At 43.9% G+C, this 13,928-nt stretch overlaps 1 protein-coding gene across 1 annotated transcript in view; it reads left to right on the top strand.

Moving 5' to 3' along the window:
* ADAM19 (ADAM metallopeptidase domain 19) overlaps positions 1-13,928 on the top strand; it is a 73,062-nt gene that overhangs the window by 15,549 nt on the left and 43,585 nt on the right. The window lies entirely within an intron of this gene.

The following is a 13,928-nucleotide window of genomic DNA, read 5'->3' as shown; positions in this document are numbered from 1 at the left end:
TGGGCTAAATGAATGGGAGGAAGCTGCCAGCTGCCCTGTTGGCCTTAGATGGGCCCTCGTCAGAGCGAAGGGAAGCTGTGCACTTGTAAGAAGTCGGGAGTTGATTCTTGAGTTTGAGGATTCCTTTACCATCAGACTGTTCACCCTAAGATAATGGTAGCTGGCATCCAGCGAGTGAGCATTTACCATGAACGTACTATTTCATACAGATTTTTTTAACCATATGTATGTCTACCTAGATGAGGTCATATAGTATCCTCAGTTTTATAACCTTTTTTTTCCACTTGGAAATATAACATGGGCGATCCCAAATAATTTTTTTTTTTAATTTACACAAGAGATTTTTGGAATATTTGAAAACTTTGATAGTAAAATTTGAGAAAAAATTACACAAATAATAGAATTTTAAAATAAATGAGATCATTATACACTATTCTGTAATTTGCTTTTTCATTATTTGTCTTCAATATCTTTCCACATTATCACATTTATAGACTTGTTTCGTTCTTTTTAATGGTGACATAGGATTCCATGGACCAAAATTTATTAATCTCTATTAATGGACAGTTAGGTTTCCAATTTCTTGCTATTACAAATATTGCTGCAATGATATTGCTTATCCGTAATCTTTAAGCACATTTGTAATTATTTCTGTACAACTGATACCTAGAAGTAGTTGCAAGGTCAAATAGCATGTATGTTTAAAATGTTTCAAATTTTGACAAATCGTACCTCTCACTCCTTAGATCCTTCCCCAAAGCTGTACTATTTAAAATTCCTGTAACAGAGTATGAGGGTATATTACAGATACATTTCCATGTAAATTTATCATATGTTACATTGTGTGTGTATGTATAACGAACTTCTAAAATTTTTTATAATGAAAAATCATCAGATCCACATGGAAGTAGAGAGAATAATATAATGAATCCCCATATACCCATCATCCAGGTTCACTAATAAGCAAGATGCTGCAATTAATTGAATTGTCCCGGGTCGATGGGCTTTCTCGCAGTATCCTTATTTTTTTTTTCTTAATTTCTACAAACAGTGCTGGAGTGAACACCCTTTTGTTCTTTGGAAAGTAATTCTAGAGGATTGCCTCCTAGATGTGAATCACTGGGTCAAAGGGAATTTGCATAGATCATGACGACAGATAAAGGCACATTGCCTTTGGCATCTGCATAAGTTACATCTTGTCACCTTGTTGAGAGAACTTGTTTTCACACACTCTCATCCATGGGTTGATTGTTGAACTTGATTGTTGAACACTCTTTAAACTCAAACTCTGCTGCCTTTTTAAAAAACAGCTTTATTGAGATATAACTTACATAGCCATATAATATAGTTCATCCATTTGAAGTATACAGTTCAATATATTTTTAGTATATTTACAGAGTTGTGCAACCGCATCGTATTCTAATTTTTGAACATTTAATCACCCCCCAAAAGAAGTCATTAGCAGTGTTACAGGTTGACTGTGTCCCCCCAAATTCCTATGTTGAAGTATTAACCCCCCAGTACCTCAGAGTGACGTTATTTGAAAATAGAGTTATTGTAGATATAATTAGTTGAGGTCATACTGGAGTAGGGTGGCCCCTAATACAGTGTAACTGGCGTCCTTATAAAAAGGGGAAATTTGGACATAGGCATGCACAGAGGGAGAATGCTGTGTGAATATTAGAGTTATGCTGCCACAAGCCAAGGGACCTAAGAGAAAGGCCTGGGACAGGTCCTTTCCTAGTACCTTTAGAGAGAGCATGGCCCTGCCAACACCTTGACCCTAGACTTCTAGCCTCCATAACTGTGAGATAATAAATTTGTTTTTTTCAGCCACTCAGTTTGTGGTATTTTGTTAAGGCAGTGCTAGCAAACTGGTATAATCAGTCACTCCCCATTCTCCTCCATCCCGAGGAGCTCTAGGCAACCACTAGTCTGCTTTCTGCCTCTACAAATTTGCCTGTTCTGGATATTTTGTATAAAAGGGATTATATAACATGTGGTCTTTTGTGACTGGCTTCTTTCACTTAGTGTAATGTTTGTGAGTTTTATCCATGTTGAAAAGCATGTGTCAGTACTTCATTCCATTTTATTGTTAGTGTTCCATTGTTTGGATTTACCAGTTTTGTTCATCCATCCATCAGCTGACGGATCTCCTGCTTTTTAAGCAAGAGCTAACTTGTCTCCATTCTACAAGGTTGATTTCAGCAGATATTGGTTGAGCATTTACGTGTAAAGCCCTATGTTAGGTGCTGTAGGGAGTAAGTACAAACACACTATTCTTGCCACCTGGCCGTGAAAACATACAACAGCAAGATCCAAGGCAGATTCCAGACTTACGTAATAGAGATGGAAGTACAGTCCTGAGGAGGCAGGAGGGAAGAGAGAACTTCGGACTGGGAGATAGAGAAAGCTTCCCTAAGGCGGGTTGCTTGGAGCTCTGCCTTCCAGGAGCAAGGAGGGAGGCTGTGGATGAGGGAGGGAAGAGAGGCGAGTGGAAAAATGAGAAAAGAATTCAGACTGAGAAATTAATATACAGATATTTGATCTGAATCAAGGGGAACCAAAGCTATAGTACTAATAATCTCTTGGGAATTCAGGATTCCAGCTGGCCAAATCATTTTAATTCAGAAGAGTGGAATGTGGGGAATGGGGAAAGGGTTTCTTTTTTCTTACCTAACTTGGCTACCCAAGGATTTGAGTGGCTTAGAGCTCAATTTTTTATTTTCCTGTTTTTGACGTTGAGTCGCGCTCTCTCTTTCCTGAGGTAAAACTACCGTGTGGTCAGGCAGGTAGGTGGAGTACTTCTAGAAGGATGTTTGGGGGGCACTTTAAATCTAGGCTGTATTTTCTACACCTTGGTTGAGAAGAAGCTCTTCCCTCACCCCTCCCCATTGATGGGAGATTTAGGCCGAGCCAAGTGGAGAGAGGCGTACCTGGTGGGTGGAGCTGCGGACCGAGCACAAGGCAGACGTGGAGCACAAGGCAGACGTGGCTTCTTTGCAACTTGGGGAGGCGCAGAGTCTCCTGATAAGCCGGGCGTGGTGGGCAGGATGAGGATGGATGTATGAATAAACGCTTGGGTGCTTGGGTTTGGGAGATGCGTCGAGAGTCGTACCTTCCAGACCTCTATTTTTTCCCTAGCTTCAAGGATGTGCCAAACCTCATCATCCAGACTCTCTGGAAATTGGAGGATGTTTCTATTCCCCAACCTTTGCGCTTTGGCAATGGAACATGACTATCCCAGGGAAAAATCTACGGGGGGTGGAAGTCGATACTGGGTTCTGTCCTGAGAATGAAGCCACATTTACATTCAGCCATGAAATATTTTGATTTGAAGAAAGTAAGCTTGTTGTTCTCTACTTAGAACTCAATGACACGCACAGACCTTTGACTGACACCTCGGATACTAAATGAACAGGCTTTTGGGGCAAGTGGCAGGTCTTGCTCAAACTCATCTGGAGGTGGGTATTGGGTGAGAGAATCCCTGGCTTTTCTGATGAGAGTCTCTAGCACAGCAGGCTTGAGCTCTGGACTACGCACTGGGAATTCTTTACTTCCTGTCTTTCTTCTCTTCTTTCATTCAACAAATACTGTGAGCGCTGACCATGTGGCAGGTGTCGGGCTAGGTCCTGGGCGTTCCTGGGAGAGCAGTGGCAGGCAAAACGCAGTCTCCACCATCCTGGGGCCTAGAGCCCAGTGGAGGAGACAGGAAGCTAAACTGTTACAGAGCAATGTGGACGGACGTGATGGAGGAAGCAGAGGTGCCGTAGGAGCTTGGGGATGGGGAACCGACCCTGGATTGGGGATCAGAGAAGGCCTCTAGGAGGAAGCGAATAAGGAAGAAATAGGGCCGTGGTAAAAGTGGGTGGCTTCTACAGGGGAACTGGGTTCCAAACAGCAAGAACAAAGGCCTAAAGGCAAGAGTAGCATTTGAAGATGAAAAGAAGTTCTTTATGGTTAGAGCAGAGAGCAAGGGAGGAAGGAAATGGTGAAAAAAGGTTGCTTGGTGGGAAGGGGTGAGTCCTTGAAGGGCCCTGTAGGCTCCTTAAAGGGTTTGGGCATTGACCTTGAGGGCAATGGGAAGCCGATGAAGAATATTTTAACAGCCAGATAGTGACAGCATCCTAAATGCATTTGAGAAAGACTAGTGATAGTCATAAGGCATATTCAAAAGCTTTATTATAATCTGAGTGAGAAATTATGCTGGTCTAATTTAGGGAAGAGCTAGCTGATGTGGCGAGGAGGGAATGGATTCCAAAGATATTTATAGGGTGTAGTCATGGAGACTGGGAGATGGGTTGAATGTGGGCTGAGGGAGAAGACGGATTCAAGGGCCAGTCTGAGGTTCCTGCTTGGGTAAGTAGTAGGTCAGTGGTTCCCATCCCTGGGTTTAATCTTAGTTTGTGGTGAGACCTCGGACAAGCCACTTCTTTCCTCAGATCTTTAGTTTTCTCATTACTTTTCTCTTCCCCAGTCACCAACTCTGCAGGACTGTTGTGGGAATCCACTGATAAAAATCTGTGTGAAAAATAACCTCTAGACTCCTTCTATGACCCTACAAGGAAAGGATCTTCTTACCCCTGTTCTCTCTGTAATTCGTGCTCTAACACAGTCTTTCCTCCTTGTCTGCAATTCTAAGCACTTGATCTCTCCAGGACTGATGAGACCTCTGCCCATCCCAGCAGCCGAAGCCTCACAGGGGCCTCTCTGAGGGTTCTCAAACCAGCTTTTGTTGAAAACAGTGATATCATTAGGTGGAGCTGGGCCAGGCTTTCCTCGGCCAGCTTAAGGAGAAATGGGGTCTTTATGACTTCTGTGCTACCGCTGTTTTCCAGCCACTTCCATAGCTCCCATGTGCCCCACTGCCCCCTTTTCCTCCTTCTCTTTCCCCTGAGGTTTGGGTTTGCAGAAAACTGGCAGTCTCCACGTTTTGTCCTCTTGCATCAGTCTTCCTGGAGAGAGGTCCAGATGGACCAAGGGCCTATAATGGCTGCATTATATCAGGCACAGTTTCTTTTTCCAATCCCCCACCCTCCCCCCGGCCCGCTCCGCCCGCCTGGCCTGCCGCTTCAGCCTTTCTGGGGAAAGAAAGGGCAAGTCATCAAGTCATGGAAAGGGAGTGCTAGGGCAAGAGGTGATTCTTGGCGTTGGGAAAGATGTCAGGTCCTTGTATTCTAGAAGCTCTTTGTCTCTTGACTTCATGATGCTAGATTTGGGGTTTGGGTAAGAAGGCACATGTTAAAGTGACTGTTCAGTTATGTGGTGACAGGAGTGTGGCTGTGGAAAGGGGCTCAGCAAAGGTGAGCAAGCGACCCGAGTTCCTGATCCGCAGGTTGTGCTTCCTCTCTGCCCCCAACACACGTGCACGCATGCGCCCCTGCTCCGCAGCTGTGTAGGCAGCTTGCTCGGGGAATTTCGAATTTGGTTGCAACACTGGTTTGTAGCAATTTAGGAAGGAAGGAAAATGGGCCATGAAACAGTGACTCGGCTTCTAGGAACGAGATAGTCAGACCTACCTTCCCCGTGGCCTGTTGGTGTTTGCAGATGACTTTCACAGATGACCTCGTAGGGGAGGGAAAAAATAATTCTTCTACCTAAGTTCTTGGCTGGGAACCCTGTAACAAAAGACAGATTAACAAGAGAAAAAACAGGTAACTCACTTGGAATTCAGACTTCTACAGCATCTTCAACAAAGAACAATACTTGCGGAGAAATCACAGGACAAATGAAAGAGCTGTTAGGCCTCTAGTGTGGTAAAATGCAGGTAAATATATGGGAAATTAAAGGTTAGTTAGTAAAGTTTGTTGTACAGATTCCTTCCCCAGGCGGATAGGGTCTAAAGTGGTCTCTGGCGATTAACGTTTGTCCTTCTCAGAAGAAGGGGAACAGGGATGCCTTTGAAAATTTATGTCCTGCTTTTAGGCAAATAATGGGAGAGCAAGAAGCTTTTCCTGTAGTAACTCCTTCTTCTCAGTTGTCTTCAGATCAGAATGATCCTTATGCTAAACTGGCATATTTAGGATGGCACATTCTGCCACCCTTCAGCCTCCTCTAATCTTCACGATGGAAGATACAGGTGCCGGGTGGAGGGCAGGAAAACCGTGCTTGCCTCATTCACATCCCTAGCACAGTGCTTGGCACACGATTGGCCTCAATAAATACTTATGGAATGAGTGAGTGGGCTTGAAAATGTAAAGCCTTAGGCTCAAGAGAGATATGCAGCTTGCTCCAAGGACCCGGAGCGAATCCGTGGTGAATTCTTGCCCGGAGAAACTTGGTCTTCCTGATGCCATGTGCCCTGCAGTTTGTACTGTATTATGCTGCTTAATAAGTAATTATCGATGAGATTTCATGAGCATCCTTCCTCTCTGCCCTCTGGGAGTATCTGGATGGCCTGGCTCTTGGATCATCTACCACTGACATTTAGCTTACTTTAGTTTATTTAGACTGATGGGTTTAGAAGCAAGAGATAATTGCCTGATGTTGCATGAGTTGTTTTTGCTCTTTTTCAAATTCTTCGTGTGCAAAAGTGAAGTGAGGGGAAACATTGGACGAAGAGGACGGCATGTAAAGATTCTCTCATTGCAGTGGACTGCAGTTTATGCACTAACCCTATCCCACCCCCTGCCTCCCAAATCTTCTTGGAAAGAATATGGAGCAACACATAGAATGAGGGGAAAACTGATGGATTAGGGCTCAGAAAAGACAGGATGAAGGAATTCATAGACAGTCTCTCGTCTGGTGCCACCACTGGGGTGACTCAGCTCTAGCCATTTTCACCAAGTGTCACTCATCTTGAAATTCAGCTAGATGAGACCCGATTGTCCTGGCTTGTCATGACAATCAGCATTCAGAGAGAGGGAAACCTCTCCCTAAATGCAGAATGGGGCACTGTTATCCCGAGAAGGCGGCAGGGATGCTGGAGGCCAGGACAACAGATATCCACGATGAATTAGGACGGCATTCCAAGTTCTAACCCTTTTGACTTGTGCTTTAGTTATGATTTGTGCTTTAGGATGTAAAGAAACATTGGACAAGATTTATCAGAGTTACTGGGATGTTTAATCAGAGCCTAAAAGGAACCAGTCACTCACATTTAGGGCGGATTGGTTTGTGGTCTTCACTGCCTGCTCTTTGTTTGTTTGCTTTTTTTATGAGATGGTCCACCTATTCCCTTCTTTCTAAGCATATTCTCGAAGGTCGCGTGATCTTAAAGGTTCATTTTTTTTCACTTCCTCTGTGTCTTATCCACAAAATTTGTCTCTACAGTATGGCCAGTTACCTTTTGCATTGGCTCTTCCCTTCGGGTTAATCTGATAAAAAAGCGTTGTGATTATTCACCAAAAACTGGTTGCTAGGGAGGCTGCCATCAGGTAGTGTTTTCACTTTTTTGTCTTTCTCAGAAATAGTAAAGATAGTACCCCCATTTCCTTTAACTGTCCAGTTCTAGTAAATACCCATAATGGGCTATTCGAGACACTGCAAAAAAATATCTGTAAACTCTTCTTGGGTGAGCCATTTTGAAGGCTCTGTAAGTCCCTGCCAGTTAAGCTCCCTGATCCCAAGAATCTGCCCTGTTTGCACAGAGTGGTTGCTCATCTTCATGTGGAGGCAGCCAAGAGAGAGGCATGAAGAGGATTAAATAAAGACCCTGCTCACTAAAGGAGTAAACAGTGTTTATCTAAACATCCTTTGGTATTTAACATAAAAGCAAAACACAGGACCAGGAGCTGGTCGGAAGGGTACTGGGTCTGGTGGAGGATCGGGGGAAGATGTAATGGGAAATGATTGGTGAAAAGGAGTGTTGACATAATGCATTGTTTAGAAATTTCCTTAATAGAAGGTTAAAAAAAAAAAACCATGCCCAGTAGCTTGGGCTTTTAGCCAGGCTTGTGGATGGCGCCATCTTGCTTTACAGTGTTGCTTCTGGAGCTGGTTCTCGGGTAGCATAGATGCTTGCTGAAGTGAGTCCTCGGGGTAGGAAGAGATCTCTGCTCTTTACATGAGGAGCAGCCTTTAAACTTCCCCCGTTCCATGGCCTTTCTGTTCCCTCAAAAAGGAATGCCTCTGCCTGTGGGCCCCTGGACGTGTCAGTCCCTTATTTGGCCATGGCTTCGGCGTGTTGGTTTGTTTCCATTCCTTTGGAGTCAGAGGTGGAATGAGCACTGGTTGGGAAATCTTGATTCTGAAACAGCTCTAGCCGTCTCTTCTCCCTTTTCTTTTTCCTTCTTTGAAAACAAAAGAATACTTACCGAATTTGTTATGTTACTGTCCTAAATATCGGCAGGCATCGTCCATCACATTAGAGCAGCAGTCTCTGCTTTTGAAAACGCCTTCCCAGCGCCTGCCTGTCCTGGCTTCACCATTTCCATTTGATAGGGAAATAGCTGAGGAGCTTGTGATTTGCACAGTATCACCCAACTTGCTAAAAAGTATGAATAGTAAAATTTCCAAGCATACTCTAAAGGAGAGAGTCTAGATTAGGACCCCTCAGAAAGCCGTCATGTTTATTTAATAATTATCAAGATTTACCACATGTGCATATAACTAGTTTTGGAGAAAATGATACCAATGATATTTGTAAAACACAAACACTTTATATTTTACAAAGAGTCCTTTTACATTCGTTCATTTTATTTAAACAAGTATTCATAATCAGCCACTCTGCTAACATTTTACAGCAACCCTATTAGGTAGATTCTATCATTTCTCCCATTTTATAAATGAGAAAACTGAAGCACAGAGGTTAACCAGCTTTCCTAAACTCACAGAACTTATAAGCATCAGAGCTAGTATTTGAATGTGTTTTCTCATTTGATCCCCTCAACAGTGCTGTAAGATAGTAGTATTACTCCCAGCAGTCCAGGAAATGATGGCTCAAGTGAGACACTGCTCATACAAATGCTTTCTTCAGGTTTATTCATCTAATCAGTAAGGGAACAAGCAAGATTATAAAACTGGTTTAAAAATTGGATAAGGGACATATGTATGTATTTTTTAATAGTGGAAAAAGGAATGTTGAGATAAGATCTCTCGATGACCTACACTCTGGTCATTAATATCCAAGAGACAATAAAGCTATCTAGCTTTTGGAGTTATCTCTTCTACTGGATGGAAATCATTTGCATCTCCATTATCTCTTACTAGGTTTTCATAAGTTAACATCTAGTTTTACAAGGTTGTACAAGAGCTGCCTTAATTAATTGAATATAGCCTTTTGAAGCTACATTTCCTCCCACGGAGTCCAAAGAACCTGAGACTGACCTCTCAGAGCCGACAACCTGGTAAGTGCCCTTGGGTGACACTGAAAGGGACCTCGGTCATCTTTTGACTCATTTCCAACATTTGAAAGGACAGTCATCTGGAGAGTATGCAGCTGGTACTCAAACCAAAGTTTTCTGAGCCGTAGACTTTCCCTCTATGTTGTACTGGTATCATTTTTAGGCTTTGGAAGGCTAGGAATGGGAAAAAGAATTTATTATGTTAAAATTGATCCAATGAAACAGAAGAATTCTCTGAGCCTAAAAACATATCACCTGGAAAAACTATCAAAACACAGATTTCTGAGTTCTTCTCTAGAAAATATAATCGCTCAGTGAGTCTGGGATGGGGCCTGGGATTTTAGATTTTCTTCACAGCATTTCTGGTGTCGTACAGTTCCTGGGCTAAGTCCCTGATGATAGCATTAGGAGCATGAGCAAGAAACAGAAGAGGCTTAGGTTAACAGCAACACAAGCAGGCAGGGAAACTAAGAGGGACCAGCAAGGCTGCACCTCCCGAGCATCACCAGGATATAAGTGCCCAGATACTCTTGACAGAGCTAGATGGGCCAAGAGCTGGGCGAAAGAGGTGCCAATGAGAATGGCCACTGACATGAGCAATGTTTGCTTCTGCTGCGCATATCTGCATAGGTTGTTTTTCAAGGTAGTTTAGAAATTATTAGCATTTTATCTTCACTGGTTTGCTTATCTGAAGCAGCTGGAAGGAGGGTTGATCTCAGAGATGTTTTGCAAATTTGTTTTAGTCCTGTTGCTCCTCTCTGCAAAAGTTTTAGAGATGCATTTGAAATGTGGCTGAAGGTAAATAGTCCTTAAAGAGATGGTTCTGGGTTTGGAGGGCCTGAGCCTTAGGAAAGATGGGTCAGGGCTCTTTCAGACTGCAGTGTGCTTTTGGGTCTGGCTTCATGTACAAATAGTTTCTAGGCTGCCACAGGCAATTCTGTTGTCCTTCCCCAGAGAGTGTCTGTATGTTTTATGTCCGGTATTTGGGGGGCAGCTTATTTTCCTAAGCGAGATTCAAAAGCAGAGGTTTTGCTCAAGGGCTGTGGGGTCTGGGCAACCAGGTTTTACCCAAAGTGAACACTCCAGTGCTGGCTGCTATTAGCTCCGGGCTGCCGATGCTGCCTGCCTGCAGGCTTGGGATCCTGGAGGCACAGGCCGGAGTGGGCTACGGAAGGCAGAGGGTACACAGAAACTGCTTTTCCATCAAAGCCAGCAGAAGGGGGCGGGGTGGGGAATCTTGGATAGTCCTTCTCTCTTCCTGGACGCACATCACTCACAACTCGTTTCCTGAAAATCCTGACACACTCCAGTGGTGAGAGACGGCTTCCTGCCGATCCACTGAGCCAGCCCTTGTCAGGGAGGAGAAGAGAGCAGATGTGGTCCGAGAAGGGGCAGTGAGCTGGGCTGCTCGCTGGCCCTGTGGCCCCTCTGTGAGCGGACGGCAGTGTCTTTGGTCCTGAGAGCAGTGCCAGGGCACCACTTGGGCACAGATGGGCCTAGCTTGGGGCAGTGGAGAGCGTTAGAAAGCAGTGTTTTGTCCATCAGTAAAATTGCACAGATGGTGGTGATGAAACATGACCCTTCCTTTTGCTTCTAGAAGGAAGAACTTTCCTGGACAACATTTGTAGCTCCATTTGGGAAGGGTTCTTATTTCAAAAAAGACCAGCCCTGAACTTCTTACACGTCCATCCTCTTTTTCCTGCCCCGCGCTTTGCTTATACCTGTTGCTCTTCTCTGCACATGGTCACCACCTAAGAGCTGAGTCTCCTTTTCGTGACATCACATATGCCCTCAAAGCCGCTATCATCACCATCAAATTGTGTTTTGTGCTACTGGTTCCTGGCAGGGCTTTAGTTTTATCTTTCCACCTTCTAAGAGAGAAAGAGCAGGAACACCAGACCTGGTTTTGAAACCCGGCTCTGACCTTGCGCCATGACAGCTTGGACAAGTTACAGGTCTGAGTTCCTAGTGTTGTCAGTCACAAAATGGGGAGAGGATTAGTACCTTCCTCATAGGTATGCCATGAAGGTGAAATAATTTAACACTTAAATACACGTGAACTATTTTGATTGCCACTTGTCTGGATGTCCCGAGCTCAGAAAGATCCCGGATGTGGCGGGGGGCAGGAAGGTGTGGGGGCTGGGTAGTGTAGACACTTTGATATTTCTGAAGTTTATCTGCCTGAAAAACACGTTGAGGTCTTGTGGTCGAGGGCGGTGGTTCGGATCAGAGAGTCACTGGGAGAGTTATCAGCAGGTAGTTAGGCCCAACCCCAGAGTTTCTCTCTGCCTCAGTACATCTGGGGTGGGGCCTGACAATCTACATTTTTAACTAGTTCCTAGGCAGTGCTGATGCTGCTCGTCCCAAAAGGGCACTTAGGCAGAAGAAGCATGTTGTTCCTTGTAGATTCTTAAGACGGAATGAACGCCAGTGGGTGCCGGTTACAGAGAGGTAGTTCTGGTTCAGTGTGAGAACTTTCTTTAACTACTAGAAGCGGTCAGATGTGGAGTGGGTGGTCTCAGGAGCTCTCCGTCACTGGAGATGTCCAGTGCTGAATGGCCGTTTGGCAGATTCCTATACAACAAGGTCGAAGGTTCATTCACTCATTCATTTATTTTTTCATCCTTCCATTTATTCACCAAATAAACGTGTACCGCCTGTTTGGTAGGGCCTAGATGCTGGGGAGAAGCCTTTAACAGGCAGCCATGCCCCCGGCTCTTAGGGAGCCCACAGTTTAATGAGTTTGGCTATGATTCCTAAGGTCTCTTTTAACGCTGAGGCTCTGAGAGTCCTGTGGTGATGGGGACAGATCCTCAGAGTAAGAAGCTGCAGAAAGATGCTTACCCTTCTGAGGACGAGTGGCTGAGGACTAACAAGAATGTGGACACCTGTGAGGTTCAGTGTGGATTGTCTTTCTTTGGAACACCTTTATGTCACTGAATGAATGATCTTTTGCCCCCTAAGACTCAGAAGAGGCTGAGAAAGTATTTATCAAGAGTACATTTTCTGTGAGAAAATTCCCATCCCATTGGAACTCAGATGGCCCATTAAATGCTGAACCCCTGACTGGCCATCCATTATGCAGTCTGTGAAAGCAGACCCAGGAAATGGGCCTGCAGGAATGAGCTAATTGCTTTCTCACCTCTCTCAAGTGATATACTGGACAGTTAATGGCCGAGGAGATTTAGATGGAAATAGGTAAACCCCATCAGTTTTTTCTGAGTTCTTCTATCATAATCTCCGTTGAAAACAATAATGATAATCACTAACCTTTAACCTTCCACTTTGTAACCTCCTGGTGTTAAGCCCTTTTCATGCATTTTGTCGTTTTTACGCTTATGACAGCCCTATCGAGAAGGTATAATATCCTTGTTTTTGAAGAAGAGGAAACAAATATTCAGGGAGGTAAAGTAACTTGCTTGTGGCCGTAGAGACAGTCAATGTCAGAGCTGGAATGGAAACAGTCTTTTGGACTCCAGACCATGTTCTAAGCTCTTAGTTTGCTGAACGACTCATTCATTTACTCATTCCTTCATTCGATAATTAGTTATCCTGGTTTGTAGTTGTGAGCAAAACACTTGGCCTCTGTCCTCATGGGGCTTACATTTTCTGTCTCTCAGACAAATGGGCGACTCCTCCCGTAGATCCTTGGCTGCTGGTTAGATGCTTAAGAGAAAGGAAAAGGGTGGGGAGACAGAACCTGGCAAGTTAGCTACTGACCCAGTTTCTATGTAATGAGAGTTTCTCTACACAGGCTGGGTTTGGGGCTTTGCTTTGTTTTTACATCTCCCTGTCGACTTTCTTTTCTTCGTGTCCAAGGCTGGATGTTGAAAGACTTGCCTTGGTTCAAGAGACAGTTCTTGTGGCATTTGCCTTCTGACTGCACTCTGGGGGTAGAGAAGAATCTGAGAGTCAGGAGTCCTAGAATTTAGAGGTGGAAATGACCCTGGAGACTCTCTTCAACGACCTTTTCTGGCTGGGAAATGCCATCTCTTCCAAAGCCAGGGTGGTCCCTGCAGATTCCTTTGGCTTCCTGTGCCGACCTCAGCCTATATTTTCTTCTTTTTAAAAACAGTTTCAAGTTAGGTTTTTAGTTTTCAAAATAAATTACATGATAATTGTTTTTTTAAAAATCAACCAATTTTCAGAAACATGCAACTTACATTGTGAACATCTGCAGTCTCCTGCGATAACCGAACACTAACAATGAGCGTTTGCTTCTCTTGTTGTTTTCAGTGCATACGCTATTCTACGCTGTGATTAGTTTTTCATTCAAAGGGATTTTAAAAATGCATTCTTTCCTAAAATTTATTTTTTATCTAACTCAATTTTAGACATTCTTTCCATAATCGTATATATAGACCCACTTAATTCTTTTTATTGTTAGACTCCAATTTCTCTTCCATTAGAAACCCTTTTGACCCCAGACCACGACTTTCTATAGATGCGTTCTGCTTTTAATGTGGCTCTTTTATTTTTTATTTACTTTTAGAGAAATTCAAGAAACTTTGTTTGGTGTCGCCTTGCCTTTGGTGAGGGATTCTTAACCTCAGCTTCAAGGAGTCTATGGCAAGAGAGGAAACCAATGTTCAATTTTGGGGGCGGGAAAAACGGGACTTTCTTGGAAGGTTAACACACAGAACT

This window comes from Pteropus alecto, unplaced genomic scaffold (genome assembly GCF_000325575.1).
Source record: "Pteropus alecto unplaced genomic scaffold, ASM32557v1 scaffold40, whole genome shotgun sequence".
Classification (NCBI taxonomy): Eukaryota; Metazoa; Chordata; class Mammalia; order Chiroptera; family Pteropodidae; genus Pteropus; species Pteropus alecto.
This window is presented reverse-complemented; position numbering and strand designations above follow the sequence as displayed.